This window comes from Psittacula echo, assembly GCF_963264785.1.
Source record: "Psittacula echo genome assembly, chromosome: 4".
Classification (NCBI taxonomy): Eukaryota; Metazoa; Chordata; class Aves; order Psittaciformes; family Psittacidae; genus Psittacula; species Psittacula echo.
This window is the reverse complement of record NC_137738.1, coordinates 46,605,094-46,624,446: the sequence shown is the minus strand read 5'-3', so window position 1 is coordinate 46,624,446 and position 19,353 is coordinate 46,605,094.

Below are 19,353 nucleotides of genomic sequence, written 5' to 3'. Positions count from 1 at the left end.
AATGCATGGTTGCATGACCTTGGTGCAGTTTTAGTAAAGACACCATGACTAGCTGTGTGGGAGTATTGAAGTTGTACAGCATAGGAGAAGTAAAAGCAAAGACAGGAGTAAAGTTGTTCAGGCAGAATTAGATTTTCAAATGCCACGTAGAAAAAAGGGTTAGGGCGTTCCTGTTGCAAGTTCGTTTATTTTAGTGCTATTTAGTATCATAGAGCTTTGTAGTGTTACAAGTCTGATCCCACAGAGCTCTGTGTGCATATGTGCTCAGCACCCAAAAACGCTGCACCCCAAAGCAGTCTGTACAGTCACAGCTCCTCTGAGGACAGGGTTCAGCTGGGCTGGGCTTGCTGTGTTTCCACTGCTCAGGCCAAGCTCTTCCTGTGCAGCCAACCTGTAGCCTCTTCCTCCTCTTGGACAGAGGTCACTGATCCATCTGCCATCTAGGGGATGGACTAGTTTAAAATCCAAAGTACTTCTGGGAGCCTGTCCCAGGTTTTATATGAGATTTTTTAGCTGTGTGGCATATTGCAATTGGAGACAGCAGCTTCCAAGCTGCATCAGGCAAGGCGGCAGCTGAAGCTGTTGCCTGGCTGCTGCTAATTGCTTCTCTCATGAAGGTGAGGAGTAGTCCTTCTGCACCAGTCATGCTGCAACTGGCCACTGCTGGGCCAGGAGCAGCTACCAGGAACCCCAGCAACCACAGCGCTCCGCAGCAGCAGCCTGTCCCCTCTTCCTATTTAACCTCGCACAAAAACTAAAAGCCCAGCTCCCTCCCTTAGGGCGATGAGAAATCCCCGAGAGGAGGCTGGGACACGCCGTTAAACGACGGATCGCCCAAAGCGAAAGGTGCCTACCAGCATTCGCTCGGTGTTCGCCTTATTGCTGAGTGGGGCCCCCCTGCAGAAGCCCGGCCCTGCCTTTTGCCCGTGGAGCGCCGGGCCCGGCCCCGGTGTCTCCGCCCCGCCCGGTTCCTGCTGCCCGGCAGCGCCCCCGGAAGCCGCCAGGGGGCGGGCGCGGGCTGGAGCAGCAGCGGCGGGTGTGGGGAATGCACCGGTATGCCCGTGGGAAAACAGCGCTCCGTCCTCCCGGCGGAGACAGGCAGGCACTCCTCTTTCCTTTGCGCCACTCCCTTTCCCTCCCCTCTCTTCCCCAGTAGCAGTCACTGATGAGAGCACAGTGGTGATTTAGGCAGGGAGGTGGCAGCTGACAGTTTCTAGGGCTCAGTAACCATTCATCTCAGATGGACTCCCACTGGGAAAGTCAGCGTCTCGCTGTTCTATTATCCACAGAGAACAAGGTGGAGCTCCCAGCTCCAGGTGGGGGCAAAGAGCTTAGGTGAGTTGGGAACCTGCCAGTGTCTCTGCACAAGCCTGAATCAGGCTTGTGCCTCCCTCCTTCCCTTGGGCCACTGCAACATCTCCCAGACTCAGCCCAGCCCTCCTTTAGGGATGGCAGCTTTCTTGTATGGAAGTAAAGGTTTGCTGACTGCCACAGCACTGGCCAGAGTAAGCACTCCAACTCTAGATCTGGAGACAGGAATATATCTGCCATCTCTCTGTATGGCAATGTTTAGTACCAAAGACATCTGGGCAACTCAGGCATTTTCTGATTTTTCATGCAGTTTCTCACCATTTCTCTGTAGTCCCAGGGGTTGTACTCTTTCCATAGAAGCACCCTGTCTTTATTGCATCAGAAGGAACAGGCACAAACCAAGAGAATTATCTCACATCAAAAACCAGTGTGTCATTCTGCGTGGCAAATCTCTCCATGGTACCACCCAGAATTCAGTAACAATTTCAGCAAAGGCTAAAAGTGGTCACTAGCTGCAGCCTGTGACACGTTCAGAGTGTAACTCACCACCTCAACTGACCACGATGGCTTCAGGTCACCCTGTGTGTGTCAGGGTGCACCTAAATTCGCAGGCTTTCAGTGTATTTATGCCTGCAGTTTTCACATAAATATTCTGTGTGATTTTGCATGAGAACTAACGTTGAGGACTCTGAGCTGGGAACCCAAAGTAATTATTTCTCTAGCAAACATAATCATCAGAATTAAGGCTGACAAGGACAATCTTCTAAAGCAGGCTATGGGGAAAAGTAATTCAAATTACTTTGGTGAATGACTGATTTTACCACATTAGGGAGACCATGTTTTTTCATGCAGTGTAAGCCCTTAGGGTCTCCATCATGTTTCTTAAAGTAAAGGAAATAGCTCAGATTTGCTGCCAAATTCCTGTCTGGGTGTCTTCATCCACCCCACTGGAAGTTCCCCTGCAGGTTCAGCCACTGTTGCTGTTCCTGCTAATACAACATACAGGTGCTTTCCCAGTAGTTGTCCAGTGCTGTGGAATGTTGTAAATCAGCTCCTTTAGTAGGACCTGAGCAGTGTGGAGAGGTGAAAAACAAATTTCTGTACAAAGTGGTGATGTTGGATTCTTTTTTAAAGAAAGCTGCTATGGCGGACTCATTACTGCAAGTCTTTTTCCAAGTGATATGCGGGTACAAAATTAACCCAGTGCGATAACAGAGGCCACCCTGTCCTTTCCCTGAGCCTGATCTAACTGCAGAGTTAGGGCAGCGGAGCATGAGTGAGAGAAAAGTGAGATAAGGAAACGGTATTTCAGTGCAGAATTGCAAATTTTTGTGATAATCCCTTTAATCCTGTTCTCCCTCCAGCAAGGGGGCTGAGGCTGCACTATGCGTATGGCTCCAACAAGAGGAAGCAGAAACTAATCTCAGATTACTCAGCCACTTTTATCTTTTCTTTAGCACGTGAACATGTCTAACCAATTTGAGGAGGCAGCAGCTTCAATTGAGAATATATGTAACAGGTAATTCCCTCAGTGCAGAGGAGTTTAAGAGTTGGAGATTAGGAGCTGGAGAGTTGTACATGATTTCTGCTTTTCTGTGCACGTGGGGAGGCAGGACAGACAGATCAGAAGGCGCTTTCTGTTTGAAACCACCCTGTTTCGGGTGGAGCAGGCTTCACACAGCTCCAGATGACAGCTTCACTTTGTCACTAGGCCAAGGGAAGCAAATGAAACTGCCTGGAGTTGCTACAATCAGACATTAATCTCTGCCTCACTGCTGATTAACTCTTTAATGCCACACTGCCTACTGAATAATTTGTTACTCAGCTGTAAGCATGGATCTCTAACAGCTTACTGCCCCACCTGCAAGCATGCGAACAGTGACTGTTCTTCCCAAATCAACAGTTTTTGTTGCCCAGCTGGCATCTTCTCACCCCAGGACCTAGCACAAGAGCTGGCCAGGACAAAGGCAGCAGCCAGAAAAGACTCCTGCTCGAGGAGAAAGGATGCATCCAAGAGAGATGGAGATTTCTGCCTTGTTTCTTAAAGTGCTTTTAGAAGAAAGAAAGTGCCTACCAGAATATTGATGGCGCTCATTCACATTTCCTTTGTGGCTCCAGGAGGCCTGAAGCTGACTCCCTAAGCAACAATCAACATGCGGTTATAATGTAGTTAAGCTTTCTAGTAGCTGGATAGGATCCAGAATGTATCAATATATCAATAACAATATAATATAAATATAATATAAATAAATATAATATAACAAGCTAAGATTATATGGTTAGACATGATTAATGTTGGTCCTGCATTGCTTGGAAAGGAATCACTTAGGTAACTACTCTATCCCTAACTCAGAGGACATGGTATGTCAAGTATTTTTGCTCATTATTCTAGTGTCTGTAATTCCACAATCTTTCAGTGTATTTATGCCTGCAGTCTGCTCATAATTATTCTCCTCTCACTCTCCACTATTGGACAGAAAGATGGAGATCTTGAAAAGACATAGCTAATGAAATGGTGCATTGTCAGAATGAAGCGCACAGATTCAGATCAGCAAACCCCTGTTCGGCTGCTGTCTATTCCTGAAGGTTTCTAAATACCACAGGTGCCTTTCTTTTTTGACAGGCACCAACAGGTAGTGTAGCCACAAGGCCACGGGAGCCTTAGGTTCAGCTCTTCCCTTACAAATATGGCTATAACCCCTTCTGTCATGCTGAGGCTCATGGCTTCATATTCCAGCAGTCCACAGAGGTAACAGTGCTGCAGCATAGAGACGAAGATGCTCATGTGGCAGAGAAGGGAGAAGACATTGAGATCTGGATAGCAGCCAGCTCTTCCCATGAGTGTGAATACGTACACATTCATGTCGACATAACAGTTCTTAAATGTTTAACCAGTGCTTTGAGAAAAGGCAGAATCTAAGGTCTTGCCTCAGGGTAAGTTATGCTTATGTCTGAGCTCAGGGCAGTGATCCCTCCATCTGTTGCTTTGCTCTTAGTTACCTTTTCCTCTGCAGTGTCCCCACCTCAGGAGGGAGCATGAGTGCCATGTGCAAAAGGAAGCACTGAAGGGTTTGAGCTACCTTGGGCAGCAGGGGCAATTGCATGTGGCTTCTAACCTTGGGAGCCAGCAGCCTGTGTCCTTGCTGAATGAATAAATGTAAGGGGGTTACCAGCTCCCTCAGTGTCAGAATTACCACTCTTTAGGAAGCTCTTGGTGTCTGTGCTAATGAAGATGTTAAATTATAGGTCCCACGTGGAGAAAAAATGCATTTCTCAGCCTTGAGGAGTATCTAACACTCCAACTACGGAAATTTTTAAGAACTGCTCTTGCCTTCAAACATTTCCTACGTTGCATCCTTAAAAGCACAGCTGTCATTTACTGATTTATGCCAAGTGATTTCCCAAGGTACGAATGGCAGGCAAAACAATGAACTTTTATTTGTCTAGGTCTCCTGAGGCCTAGGATGGCTGGCTGACTATACCTCTCTTGTCATGATTTTATAAGGAGAGAACAATGTGTATTTCAAGATCATGAGCCATCTTGCTGAGAGCATTGCTGTGGGTTTGGAATGGAGCTGCACTACAGTCAAGAAGCCCCAGGCACTGAGGAACAAGCACTGGAAGCATCTCATTGCTCATGTGCCTGTCAAGGAACATGGCTGTGCTGGGGAGCTCAGTCTCTGTGGACTGTGCTCTCTTCTAGACTAAGTATTTTGATTTTCACTTTAGTTATTTCCCCTTGGTGAATCTGAATTACTTAAGCCATTTTTCCTCCTCTGGTAATGAGTGCAGCCAGCACTCCTATTGAGCACGACACACTGCCAGCACTTAATGCCACCCTTTTTACTGACAGCACCAGTCTGGCCACATCACTATTCCTGCGTTTGTACCCTTTACAGGTCACTCCCCCACTCACACTCACATGCACCATGTTCTACATCAGCAAGTTTGGAAAACTGAACCTTCCCTTCTCTGATCTGCTGAATAAATAGGGGTTGTTGAATGGTTTCATAGCTCGCCTTACCCCTAAGAGTTTAATAGCTCTAAATGTGCAGACAATGTCATTGTAATGTGACACAAAAGAGAGAAACTATGTTCTCACCTGTTGCAAACATGTGAACCTTGTAAATAACACAGACACATGCCCACCAAGTGGCATATAGTGACAGGACTTGGTCAGTCCATTTAATGATTCAACTGTCAACAATTTGAAATCAGAGTTGAAAAATCAAGCTTTGGTTTCAATCTGAGGGTCTAGCACTTTTGAGCAGGATTCCACACTGGAAAATGTGTCAGACAATATATGGATGATTTCTATACATTTCTTTGTCTAAGCAGTTGGTTAGTATGTCACAGCTCTGTATGTGTGGTCTGCTTCTGGGCTGAATTGGCTGAGGTTTTGATGTGGACTTGAGTGTGGACAACATGAGACCCAATTTAGACATATTACAACAGATCTGCTTGCAGTTTTTAGCCCTCTGGGAACTTTCAGCCTTCTTGCTTACCATATTCACATTCAAAAACCCCTCAGGTCATGGGATGACCCTGCAACCTGGGCATGGACAGCAAAAACTATCTGTTACCACAGGAGGCAGGGAAGCCAACACAGTTACTACAACATTTTCTCCATCTCTTCCTGTATAGGAGAAAAAGTGATTTTGTTTACATCAATTCTGTCTTTTAGAGGTATGAAATCGTAACTATTTTCCAAATTTACTTCTTCAGTTCAAGCTTATCATACCATTGAGTCTTTTTACTAAAATGTTAGTACACGCTGTTTTGGGCATATGTCCATGGCAGAAGTTTTTTTGTCATAGACAAAATAAATGAAATTATTATATTAATAGTAAATAAATAAAATAAAAGTAAATAAAATTAATAAATAAATAAAATAATTTTAAAAATTATTATACTAACATGGTAGCCACTGTCAGAAAACCACAACAGCTACACTCACTGGAGACCCCGAAGGATTAGTGTAAGACATCAAGTGTCATAGAGAAACTGATCAGATGAAGTTCTACTGATGGGTGCTTAAGCTTAAATATATCAAATATACCTCTGACAAGACAATTTTTCTGTTTTTAAGAGGATGTAAAGCTTTCTGTTAGAGGAGGTGAATGTAATATTTAGAGCTTCTAAGACAATTAAAGTGCAGGTGGCCTTTATTTTATATAGACATGGTTACATAAATTGTACAAATGGAGGTGAGTTTCTCAAAGGATCTGAAGGGAACTAGGAACTCAATTGTAGTAAAAATAAATAAGAATGGGAATAATCCACAAATTTCTGTTTAAAAATCCACCTTTTCTCACTTATTTTCAAAGAAATCTTTTCTTCTGTTATGTCAAGTTGTAAATTAGATCATTTCCAAAACAAACAAATGAACAAGAGACTTGCAAATATCTGTGAGACTGAATTTCAGCCTTATTCATGTGAAATACTGCACCCTCACTTCAAATTCTTGAGCCAACATTGCTTCAATTTAATGCCAAAAGAGACATGAGACAGTTTGATAATGACTAGCTACTGGAAACTTCTAAGATTTTTCCAGATTTTCAACCGAATCTAGTAATTACTGGGTCTGGGGTGTTAAAAGGCTCTCTAAGGCCATCAGGCCACCTGCATTGATGCTGACAGCTCTTCCTTCCGAAAAACAGCGCACCTTTACAGCCACAAGATTTAATCAGCTCTCCCCACTTGGAAACTAACCCAGAGCATGCACTTATGTTTTGCCAGGTAATCCCTACCAGGGATTACGACCTCCTTACTACAAAAACTAGGTCTCTAGAAATTAAATAAAGAGATATCAATGTTGATACTAATAATACAGAAAGCTAAGGTTGCTTTTAAGTCAACCAACCAAGAAAAATATCTCTTCAAAAATCAACCAGCCACCACATCAAAAAATAAGTTGTAGTCAGTAGTTGAGTTTTACATGGGAGGACTCACTGATCAAGTTTTAAAGCTATTTTAGTCTTACATAAGAAATTATTATTTGTCCTACACAATAAATAACTTCTTACTTGCAAAATGTGGTTAAAAGAGGGAAGTCCTCCCTCCTCACCACAGACACAGAAAGGCTCTCATGGTTTGAACAAGCACATCAAGATGTAAAATAAACCTGAGTGAAATGCCCAAAGCAGATCATCGATACCTTAAGGTTTAGTTTAGAAGCTGCTATTTTGGCTGTATTCACTCTGTGAAAGCAGACTGCCTTTCCTAGAGCAGTTTGAAAAGTGTAAGATCCTTCTGAAATATTTTTAAGAGAGCTATTGGATGTCCTAACTCTTTTCTACCTGGGAGGTAAACTTGCCCAGTACAAGAGGGTTACTAAATATGAATCCTTTGTATAGTCTGATTAAGAACCACACCTATCCACAGTTAATTAATGTTTACTTGGATTTGTTTAGGAAAAACTTCAAAGAACTCCAGGGCATGATAAGCTGCAGCTGAACTTGTGACAGCCTTCCTGGTGAAAGTGCTCCTAAACGCTATCTTCTGAATATTTTGTGCCATTAAAGACAAATCTGCACAAAGTGAAGTATGTGTCTAGGTATTCTGTTAGAGCTGCAGGAGGTTTGCCTTTAAGCCTGTTTAATAGCAAATTTGCACTTGAAGGTTGTACTGGTATCAGGCAGTAACTGTGCCTACAAGTACTGGGAGCCTTTCTAAATGCTGCAGTTAATTCTTCCTATTGTGTGCACTGTCCCCTTCTTATTGCAATATGCAGGGCAGGATGGACTGAGGCGTTCTGGGGGGAGGCGGAAAACTCCAGCCATATAACTAGAATGAATGTTTTCTCTAAGAGATCTGCATGGTAAAGGTTAAGCTCAACAGGCTGTGAAGCAAAGAACTGAAATAAAGAGCTCCTGTGCTGCAGCCTAAGCTGACACTGTGGCTGAAGGTTTAACTTCAGTTAAATTATGGGTCTTTGACTGCAGAAGGCAGGATTACATCATCTCTGGAGGGAAGACATGAACCACTTGATGAACCACTTGATCGATTCATTGGGCTAGAAAGGTAAATACAAATCCAGCACTTGAACTGCCTTCAATAAAATGTAGTCAGAGGGGTTTTGCCATTCACTTTCACTGGGAACAGGCTTACAAGGGAGCTGCAGGGGCCACAACAGTGGAAAAATGTGCATGCTAACACACACAGGTTACCACTACTGTTCTTGCTGGCAGCCAGGTTGAAGTAGGTTTCCTTTGTCCAGCTGATGGGGAGCACAGTAAAGGTGCTTCTTCTGGCTTCCAGCAATGTCACCAGCTGTCAGGGATTCAAGCAGTGAGACTAATCCCCCCCAGTTGTAACGGGCAGGGTGCAAAACACAAAAAGCGTAGGCAACTGTGGTGTAATTGCAGTCAGTAGCTTCTCACTATAATTTGATTTATTTTCTAGTAACCCCTTCTTTAAAAAATATATACACATATATATACATATATACACGTATATGTGTATATATGCACATATATGTGTATATATACATATATACGTATATGTATACATATACGTATATATGTATATATGTGTGTGTGTATACATATATATATAAAGTCTTTTTTTCAATAATTCCAGAAAACATTATCTGGGAAGACTGGGAAAGGAAGGGACCAAAAGGGATTATCATACTCTAGAGCCCGATTCTCTTCTACTTTATGCCTGGTGTCCTCAGTTGCCCCAAAGCAAAAAAGGTGATTCCAAGCTGCTTCTTTCTTCCACAGCAATTCTTTTGACAACACAATTGCAGGAACATTTTCTAATTCATGTCACTGTGAATCATCAAATCTAAATAATGTAGATCAGAGGAAAGTAAAGACTTTTTTGAAAAAAGTTTGAAATAATTCAACTGGCTGTGCCTGAAAACAAGTCAGAGAATGTTAACGCGAGACACTGCAGGCAGATCAATGATGTGTGTATACACAAGAAGGCAATGACAACTAACAAAGGGGGTAATAAGAAATTAAATCAGAAGAAGATTCTTCTCTGCAGCTTTGAAAGACTGTCACAGCCATTTCCAGGCTCTGGGAAAGCAAGAGTCTAGTCACATCTCATTTTTATGATACAAAATTGATCTATCTAATATTGACAAAAGAGAAGTCTTGAGAATCAGGCAGCTTCTGATATTAACAGAATCCTTATGGCTCAAGCAAGCTCAGTTTAGAACAGGGATTTCTAAATGGCTGGGCTGAAACTCAGTAAGGGTTAATTTATGTTTAGAAAGAAACAACAGAAAATTTGTGTTTCAAGATATAGCCCCACAATACCTGGGCTAAGAGACAAGCTTTCAGTTGGATCCTTTTACATTCCCTCTTGGAGGATCCCTGGTAAAGAGATCTGCCTTCCAAGGTAAGGACTAATCTGTGCCACAGCTCACATACAACCTAAACGAAATGTATTGCTATTTGTAGAGCCTTTCATTAGTGAAATTATAGATTTATACACATACTCACTCAAAAACTGCATTTCATGGGTTGGTTTTCTTGTTTATTTGCCAATCTTATTTAATCATGTAATTGATAGAGCCTCACTATTCATTATTTCCTGGTTTGTTAGCAGGCAATAGGAAAATCTGCATAAGGCTTGCTATGGGATATTAAACTCTCATAAATCTGTTCAACGTTGAAAGAAAAATTGGTTAAGAGAATCCATTTCTCAAGTCTGCATATGTTTCTAAAAATGCTACCAAATTTCAAAGCTTCTAATACTTCCAGAAGCCCTAAGATTCATTAAAATCACTGTTTTTCCAGAAGCTGTTTCCTGGATGCTGTTAGTCTCTGTGTTCACCTTCACACACACACAAACATTACAGCCTTGCTTCTGTTTAATACAGGACAGAGTAATCCTGGGAGAGGGGGGAAATCAGAGTAAATCTCATTTGTTTTTTGGTCACTTGATAAGGCTGTCTCTGCTACCTGGCATCTCTGGCTGTGAAGCTAGGGATTTTTTCTATTGCATAGACTGCAGTCTGTTGCTTGGGCTAGTCCCTGGCCTGGACAATGTTTTCCTGGCTTTGTACGAGATTCATTAGGCTGCTTTGTTTAGTCCTTTCTCCAAGCCAAACCTTGCCGAGCCTGAACCAACACCCTCATGATTCATCATCCCCCTATGCAACAGCAACGTGTTGCTGAGTTACCAGGACAAACCGACTTCTGCTGTGTGTCGACTTCCAAAACACCCGAGGTAATCACTGCTGTGCCATAAACTGGGAGGAGAATGACAACGCTAGCACTGCTAAGGCAACAGCGATAGTTGCCCTGGTGTCCTGAGGCACTGCAGGAAACCCAATACCAGCATCACTGCTGCTGATCACAGAGGGGTAGGCTTCAACCTCTCTAATGTACAAAGCTTGAAATTTCAACCGAGCCTGCATTCTGCTGGAACATATATGACAACCAAACAGTTCACAGCAACAAAAGTTACCGAAAATATTCCTGGTATTCTGAGTGTGCCTCTAATTAAGTTGTTTTATGCTGTCACAACTGCTCTTTCCATAAAATATTGGAAAGGGCACAAAGGGCAGTATTGCTTCACCATGGTGTCTGACGAGAGCAAATTGCGATTTGGGGGCACTCTGGGATTAAGAGGAAGGAATGCAGCTCCTTCACTTCTTTTCAGATCAGGGTGGTGGTGATGTTGCCTTGGGTGTTGCCTTTGAGGAGTGGCAGAGTTGTCATCCTGAGGAACAACAGGCTCAGACTGTTTGCCAGCTTTAGCAATCAGTTAAAGCTAAATGCAAAAACATCCCCAGTTTCAGTGTACCTTTCAAATATTCATCTTCCCAACAACTCTACAGGGTGCTGTTATCCCAATTTCACATAGAAACAGATGCTTGGAGGAGGTAAGTGACACTGGAGGATTACAGCACTCTGTTCCTGCACTCACTGGATTATTGTCTATTCCGTTAATCCCTCATATCCACACATGTAGGCAAAATTGAGGTTCTCACTCATTAAAATCACAGCTAAGCTTAGCTCTCTATAGGCTCCCTTTCTTCCAAAACCCTCATACACAACAAACTGCTGAAAGATGATGACTTTACTGAACAAAATTATAACATTGAAAGCCCATTTTGTACATGTTTGTACACTAAAATCTTTCCTCTCAGTACTCCCATAAGGATCACTAGCTGCAGCAGTAACAAGATGTAATTGAAAAATAACATTGAGAGCAAACCACTGCTGTACTTGAAATACTGGCATTTCACATCAGGATTAGCAGCCATTTCAAGCTCTTCTTGAGCTGTTTCCTCACTGTCACGTTTTCTTTAAAGCAAGCTCTCAGTATGCTTTAATACTTCTCCTCCACACCACCTGATCCTTCTGTAGTTCACTTACTGACCTGACCAGTCACAGTAACTCTGCATTTTCTGGGGAAAAAAAAAAGAAAAGAAATAAAAGGTAACCCATGATCCTTTTTATCATTTCTGTGTGGCTTCAGGGTTTTTTTTCCCTAGGACAAGCCTTAGGAAAAGCCTTCTTTGGGCTATGGAAGGACAAGTTGTCCTGAGTTTCTACTATCAGAAGATTACAAGTGTAATCAGACTAGAGTGGATAAAAATGAGGGTTAATACTAACTTGTTGAACTGGAATGCAGACTCTTGCCTTGAACATGTACGTTTGTTCTTTTCCCTCGCCTCTTACTTGATTGATGGCTGAAAGATTTCCAGTTAGTGCAGCTGCTGATCTCTCAGTCAACCTTTTAGTCCAGGGTAGTTCAAAAGTGTTTTAACACTAATTAGTCCTGAAGAGCTATGAGCATAAAGCTTTGTCTTTCATGTGAGACATGGTGCTTGCATGCACTGCAATAAAAGCTCTTACTAAATCAGTAACATTTCATCTTAAATCATTTGCTAATTATACAATTAATAGTCTTCACTGCTTGTAATCCATCCTGTACTACACAGGGAGCAAAGGAAACGTCATGGATGCCACCCTCGATTGAAGAAGAAGCCAATACTTTGCAACACATTATCCTCAGCAATAGCAACTGCATTGGTCATAAACTGGCCACGTTGCAACATCTCCCATCATGAAGAAAGAGGCAGGCTCTGATTCAGCTTTGTCTCTGGGTCCAGCTGTATGTCCCCTGCAGCCTTCTCCCAAATTTTACCTTTGGGTAGGTCTAAAGAGAGCAAAGTGCCAAATGTGCAATGACTCGAGGTATGCAGCGCAGTCAGTGCTGGGGTGTCAGTCTGAAGGTGGCTTCGCCTTAAGGCAGCATCTTACCTAGTCAAATATGCTCTAGCCCCAGTTACAGAGCTTGAGGTTTGGTACTCTCTTCAGATGGGCAGGACATTCACAATGCCCACTAGAATGGACATTTCCTCAGACTTCTTGTTTCATTGCATCTATATAACTATATAGGGATATTTATCTTTTCCACATTTATTCACATTTCTTTTTCCTTGTAAAGAAGTTCCTAAATGAAAAGCAACTCCTGGTTATCACCAGAATTAAAACTTTCATAAAATGCATCCCTCAAGATTCCATTTATTGACAGTGATCCATGAAAAAATTTCTTTTCTGCTATTTATGTTATAATACTATGATATTTCCACCTGTTGTGAGATAGATTTTAAAAATCTAAAGGAAGAGTTATTTAAAAACATAAGCTAAGAATTTACTGATGTTATTTTCATAAGGTCAAAGTCTTTTCATTTTGATAAGATTAAAAAATTCATCTCATTAAGCACTGTTTTTATCGTTTCACATGAATAAAGATACTATAATGACGTGTCTAAGTCTGCAGAGGAAGTAATACAGTCTGTTCTGTCTTTATTAAACTAAACTGATTCATAAAAGTTGCTTTGACTTATTTATCCAAATTGGCTTTTTCCAGTGGGAAAGGTTTCTATATGAAATTTCTTTTGCAATTTCCATTTTAATGGCCACCCAGGCTCTCACCAGCAGCAAAAACAATCAAGAAAACTGTGATTTATAGCAACAAAAACAGGCTGGTAGAGGGTTGAATATAAGCCCATAAATCTCTAATAATATAAATCACATTTGTTTCTAATAATACATTCTGCTAGTCACAAATAATAGAACAAGGACTATTAAAGTTAAAAGGAAACTCTTTGTTACACAGATGAAGGGAGAAACATCCTTTTAATATTGTACTGAGGATATTCAATTACTATCATTACAATGGGCAAAGTTGTTGCTTTAAATTACCCTCATGAGATTATGGTCTTCCCTTAATTTATACCCACATGAAACAAGTGGATGGCTGCAGAGTTGTGAAACCCTCCTTCTTCCACCAGCGAACAAGGAAGAGAAGAGAGCGTCAGAGAAGGGTCTGTGTAATGGGCAAGTGATGTTCCCTTCTCTGTTGCAACGTACTGACCAAGGAACATAACCCATTAGGGTAGGACTTGCAGTTCAGATGTGGCAAAACAGGGCTTTTTTAGCAGTTACTTGCAACTTTTTTCCTCAATAAAGGAGATGCTGCAGGCTTCTATCACAAAACAAATATCCTGGTTTCATCTGTGCCATTTGGCATGAAGAGTGGCTTATCAGTTATTTAAAGCCACCAAGAAATTGCTATTGACAAACTTTTTTGGATGAAAATGTGGGTCTTACACATTTTGCTTTTGAGTTGGGAGTTGCAAACATCTTAAAAATCTGTATATACACCTGCAGTGAAAACCTCTGAAACAGTTCACAAAAGTTAAGCAAGAAAATATTTTAAAATACTATTAACTCTACAGTTCTGATGTTCCACTTTTCAAAAGATCAGGAGGTTACCAATCAGCATTTTTTTCTCGGTGCAATTTCTGTGACATCTAGGGGGAGGGAGGGGAAAACAGAGGAGCCCTGCTGGAGAAGACATCATCTAACATCTAGGTATGCTTAGGGAAACTAAAGAAAAAGACATCCCTTGCTAACATGTTTAGCCTACCGCTTCGCCCTAGACAATTCACAGCTGGCTGACAACATAAATAATATCCAGGCTGAAGTACTGCAGAGTTTGCATTCTGCTGCCTTGCTGCCTGTCTCAGCTTCCCCTCTTCTTCCATTCCCGCCACTTCTTCATTCCACTCACTGTCCTTTTTTTTTCCCCTGTGGCTTTAAATATACTGTCAGTGAGTCCTCAAGAGAAATTAATGAGGAGACAGGGCTGGGAGGCTGCTGGTGGTAACATAAAGTAATTTCTGCAGATTGCTGCCTGCTACTGGCCTACACAGAATGGTCCTTCCTCACCTCCTCCCCCTGTTTGCGGGATGTTTGCAATCTCTATTGAGAAGGGCACAACTGGTAATTGAAAATCAGGGCGAGAGGGTGGAGGCTCCTAAAACATAATTATAAAGCACCATGCTATGTCCCAGCACTGCCATGGGAAAGCAGCTTGTAACTTTAATTTCAGTGCTGTGGTGGCTTCTCTGCCAACTGTCTCACTGCCCTCAAGCAATTGCAGGAGCTGCTCCCCAGCACCAAGTGCTGGATGACTGCACCGCCTGTGCCTCCTGCTTCTTTGCCAAGAAGGTTTGGAGCAGCCCAGCCCTCGCCCAAGGGGTGTTTTCTGCCCAAGAACTGATACTGAATGTCTCCTCACCAGCGCCTCTGCCCAGGGTTTTCTGCCGATTCAGCTCCTCGGGACTGCACAGTGTATTTCTTAATCTGTTGTGATAGTAGAAATACACTGGCTGCCCTAAAGCTAGAGAAGAGGTTTTCTGTTGCCCAGACCAACTGTTTCATGCTGAGCTTAATTTTCACTAGGTAGGTATTCTACGTGCTGCTTATTTGCATCTCTACAGTATTTTGGCAGTCCCAGAGCCTGATGGAAATTGGTATTTCAAGGGTATAAATTCATATTTTTCACTTACAGGAGATAGATTGTAGCACTACTTATCACAGCCATGGTAAGCAGCTGTGAGAGAAGAAGGAAGCATGATGATAAAGCTCTGTAACATGGACACAAGCACTCCCTTTTCCCTTTGCACATTAATTCATTATTTTTTTTTATTGCTAGGCCAGCCTATATCTTCATTGTATTAATGCAAACTAAATGAAGCTTCTTAATGCAAGGAAACTAAAGCATGTGCAGAGCAGTAGTGAGGCACAGATCAGATTTTTAGTGGCAGCAGCACTGTGATTATTTGGCATTTATCTGCAGTGCCTCCCTGCCTTCAAAATGCTTTTCACAGGCTGTCAACAAGTCTTTATGTTTGTGTTTGACTTGGCAGGGCCTCTCAAAACCAGGCGAGTGAGGAGGAGCCCATGTACAAGCCCAGTCATCTGTAGCTTGGCTTGGTTTTCTGTGATCTCTGATCTGATCTCTCATCTGATAGCCTTCAAAGCCATGCCTTTCCCTGCATTTCACTGCCTGTTTTTACGGCTATCGCTTAGGACTTGAAAGAAAGAATCTCTTCAGATTACAGTAGCTTCACATTAGCTATACTACTGTTTTTAGCAACAAAACAGCTACTCTATTTACAACAGCAGAACCAGGCCAGTTCTGGGGCAAATAGATTTTTTGCTAAAAAGCAAGTAAGATCTCAGCTTGACTTTAAATGCTCAGATTTGTCATTTGTGAATATTTTCATGCACTATAGAATAAAAATTATATAACTAAAATGTTGTACCTCCATACTTCTGAAATAAAGTTTATATTTAATTTCATAATTTTATTATTCTAAAATCTGGATAAAAATGTATTGGGATAAAGGAAGCTGAAATAAATATTTTGGTTTGGGCTGAAATTCATGAAAGTAGCCAAATAAAAAGAAATTTTAAAATGCTCTAAAGAATCAATCATTTAGGTAAACTTAGTACCAAACTTATGCACTTTTTTTATATATATACAGTAAGATACAAACGAACACAGCTCAGATTGGAGCTGTTTTGATGACATGAGGCTGCTGAATATCAATCCCCATTTCCAATATTAATCCAAGCTAGCACCCTATCTGTAATAATGATTATTACATTAGAACATAGCATCCTTTCCCAAAACATGGACTGTATATATATATATATTTGTGTAATATCCTATGTAAACTAATATTATAATAGGAGTTGATAACTCACTGGGTCTGAAACCATCTTTCCTCCTCGGAGCTATTTTAATTTGACTGTTTCGTGTTAGTTACACTCTCATTGCAGGTTTGAGAGCAATCTTTGAGTTGTGTCGCTAGGAGGAGGTGGAAATGCACGTGGAAAAGAAACCTTCCCACCTTCTTTGAACCTTTAGAGGACTCATTCCTGTGAGCACCACAGTTCCCAAGTGCCCTCAGGAGCTTGGAGGTGGAGGCAGAACATGTCATTTCAGGTCCACCAGTGCAAAAAGTGGTTTAGCAAACAGTTCTTGTGTCCTGATTTGTCTTGACTGTGCCAGATGGAGAACTGAAGAAGTTTGCTTTTTACTTGTTCTTCACTTTTTTTTATTCGCTTTTTTCAATGCTCCCTCCTGCTGGCCTCGATGCTGTTTAAGAATTCACTGCCACGGAGATAAGCAAGACTCCCCTCCAGCCTGCTCACACAGATGGGGTGAGGAGTGTTCCTCATCTGGCTGCTGCGTGGCCAGCTCAGAGTAATTGTGCTATGGGCTGGGAAAGAGAAAGGAGAGACCCAAAGGATGCTCAGAACACTACTGAGGATGATAGTAATTGTCCAGAGTGGCAGTCATGGGAAGTGAGGCAGCAGTCAGGACAGGAGCACAGATTTGGAAGGCAGTGTGCTGGTTCCGGAAGGATGTGTTAAAGGGAATGGAGCAGAGAAAATGCAAGTTCTTGCAGTTGAAACAAGAAGTTGTGCTGGAGGAAAGCTCAGAGGACACGATGCTGCCCCAGGGTGAGGTCTGCGTTAACACCATAGGCTGTGCCAGAGGGAGAGGTACTCTTGTCGTCTGAGTAGTGACACATCTTGGATGAAAGTCAGAGGCTGACTCTCAGTTGATATTTCAGATCAGCCTCCTAGGGAAGATGGATGGCAAAGTAGACCTGGCATCAGATAATGAATGAGATGATAAGAAATATTCTCTTATAGCCAGGAGCGGCACTCAGTGACTTAGGAATCCTCACCTGTGCTGTGACTCAGGGCAAAGTGTGAAGTCTCAGCCCTTTCTACTCGTCCTCTTGTTACTAATACAGAGAGTATTTCTTGGTGTCGAAGCACTAGGCCTAACAATTATGAAGATAAATAGGTGCATCTGTCCCCTCCTTTTTTCCATGTATTATACATGGGAGTACCTTAAGGAAAGTTGTAAATCTTGACACAGTGAATTTTTGATTTCACAAGAATATTTTTCTGTGTTGGGCTAACCACTATGAGTCGCCAAGTCTCTAACCGTTATTTGCCCACACACATAAATCTCTCAACTGAATAAAATGATATTTTCAACTTAATAGTATCTCATTTAGGACTGTAGGCTAACACTGAGAGAAACTTTCTGCTCAGATGGGTAACCATCCCATCCTGCCATGAAGGTACCAGCCCTACCACACAAGAGCCAAATGCGTCCTTCGGGCTTCCCCCCAGCCTTCCTTCCCTGGGTGCTGTAGGAGGCAGAGGCAATGGGCAGCTCCTCTTCCTGCATACTGAAGAAATACTCAGAAACCAGTGCCCAGAAGATTTGTTGATGGTGAAAAACTGCAGGGCAGTGGAGAGTACACACTCCTATGAAAAGGGAGGCTGCAAAGGTAATTTGATTGCTAATCACCACAAACCATTTTACTGTCAGGAATGCAAGTAGATTTTGGGTTATCATTTTTGGACTACACTGGGTTTTTCTCTTGAACGTCAGTTTTTTGTTTCTCTTCTTTTGTGAGTTAATTCTAAAGCAGTCTGAGAAAATCTTCCATTCCTCTAATTTGCCTAATGCCGGCAATATTTTATCACTTCAAGCACTTTTATATATGAAGTAAAGAGGGAGGGTAAGGGAATAAAAGCCTACCTGTATTAGTACTTCATATACACTTCAGATATGAGCATGGCAAGCATGGGTGTGCTTGCCAGGACAGGGTGTGGTAAAACAGGAACAGTTCACCAAAAAGCAGCAATGCTTTCAGAAGTGAGGTGAGAACATTTCCAAATGGGAGGCAAAAAAAATGAAAAACTGGAAAAAACAGTGCAAACCCAAACCTGTTTTACATACCTTTGGTCCACCCTCACATTGAGGTGTTGAGGTCAGCTGTAGACTGATCGTTGATGCAAAGTATATGTACGCATATGTATATGCGTTTATGCAACATTTTTCCCTTGCTGTTTTCTTGGTTTGCGTTTTATTTATTTGTTTGATGTTTTGCTAAGGACAAGGCTCTAGGGCACTTGTTACTTTGTAAGAAATGGGAAGCTGGGTGTGTAAATACTCAGATCTACAGTCAATATGTGAGTGAATCTACTTCTTTTGGGTTTACAATATTCTGTGGGAAAATCCCACACTGAACATCTGTCTCTCCGTTTGAACTGCATTTGAACAATCAAGGGCTATTTAAAGTGCTTTATGATGGGTTCTCGGTAGATATCCAATATAATTTTGTTTCAGTATGATAGGATCATTAGAGTAGGTTTTCACAAAACTGTTTTTATGGAAAAACAGATGGCTTAGGCAAACAGTGGCACAAGTAAAAGGATGTATCATAAAAGCTATCCAAGAGAGGGCAGTTTGATGTACTCTCACCACATTTATCATAAACAGTAAAACTATTTTGAAAGTTGTTCCTATAATTACTCCTCACACCCAGCAGCCACATGTAAGATTCTATGATGCACCCGCATTTTCACTCATATCATGAAAAAATGAAAAGCAAAATTGAAAATATCTACTACATTGCTTCATATACAGGAATCTGTGGAACTAACTGGTGTGTGTAAACAGGCATATGATCCCTAATGCATTAAGTCACCTAAGGAACCATCTATGTAAACAGCTTTGATGACCCCATCAGAACCATCAGCAACCTTAAGGTTATCCAAGTGCTTTTCTAGATTTTGGCACTTAGCACTGAAGAACTTCGCAGATAAAATTTAGGCCTAGATAGTATTATGCATGTGCAGCAGAGAAACAACCTTTTTCTTGAAACCAAAATTTCTAGCA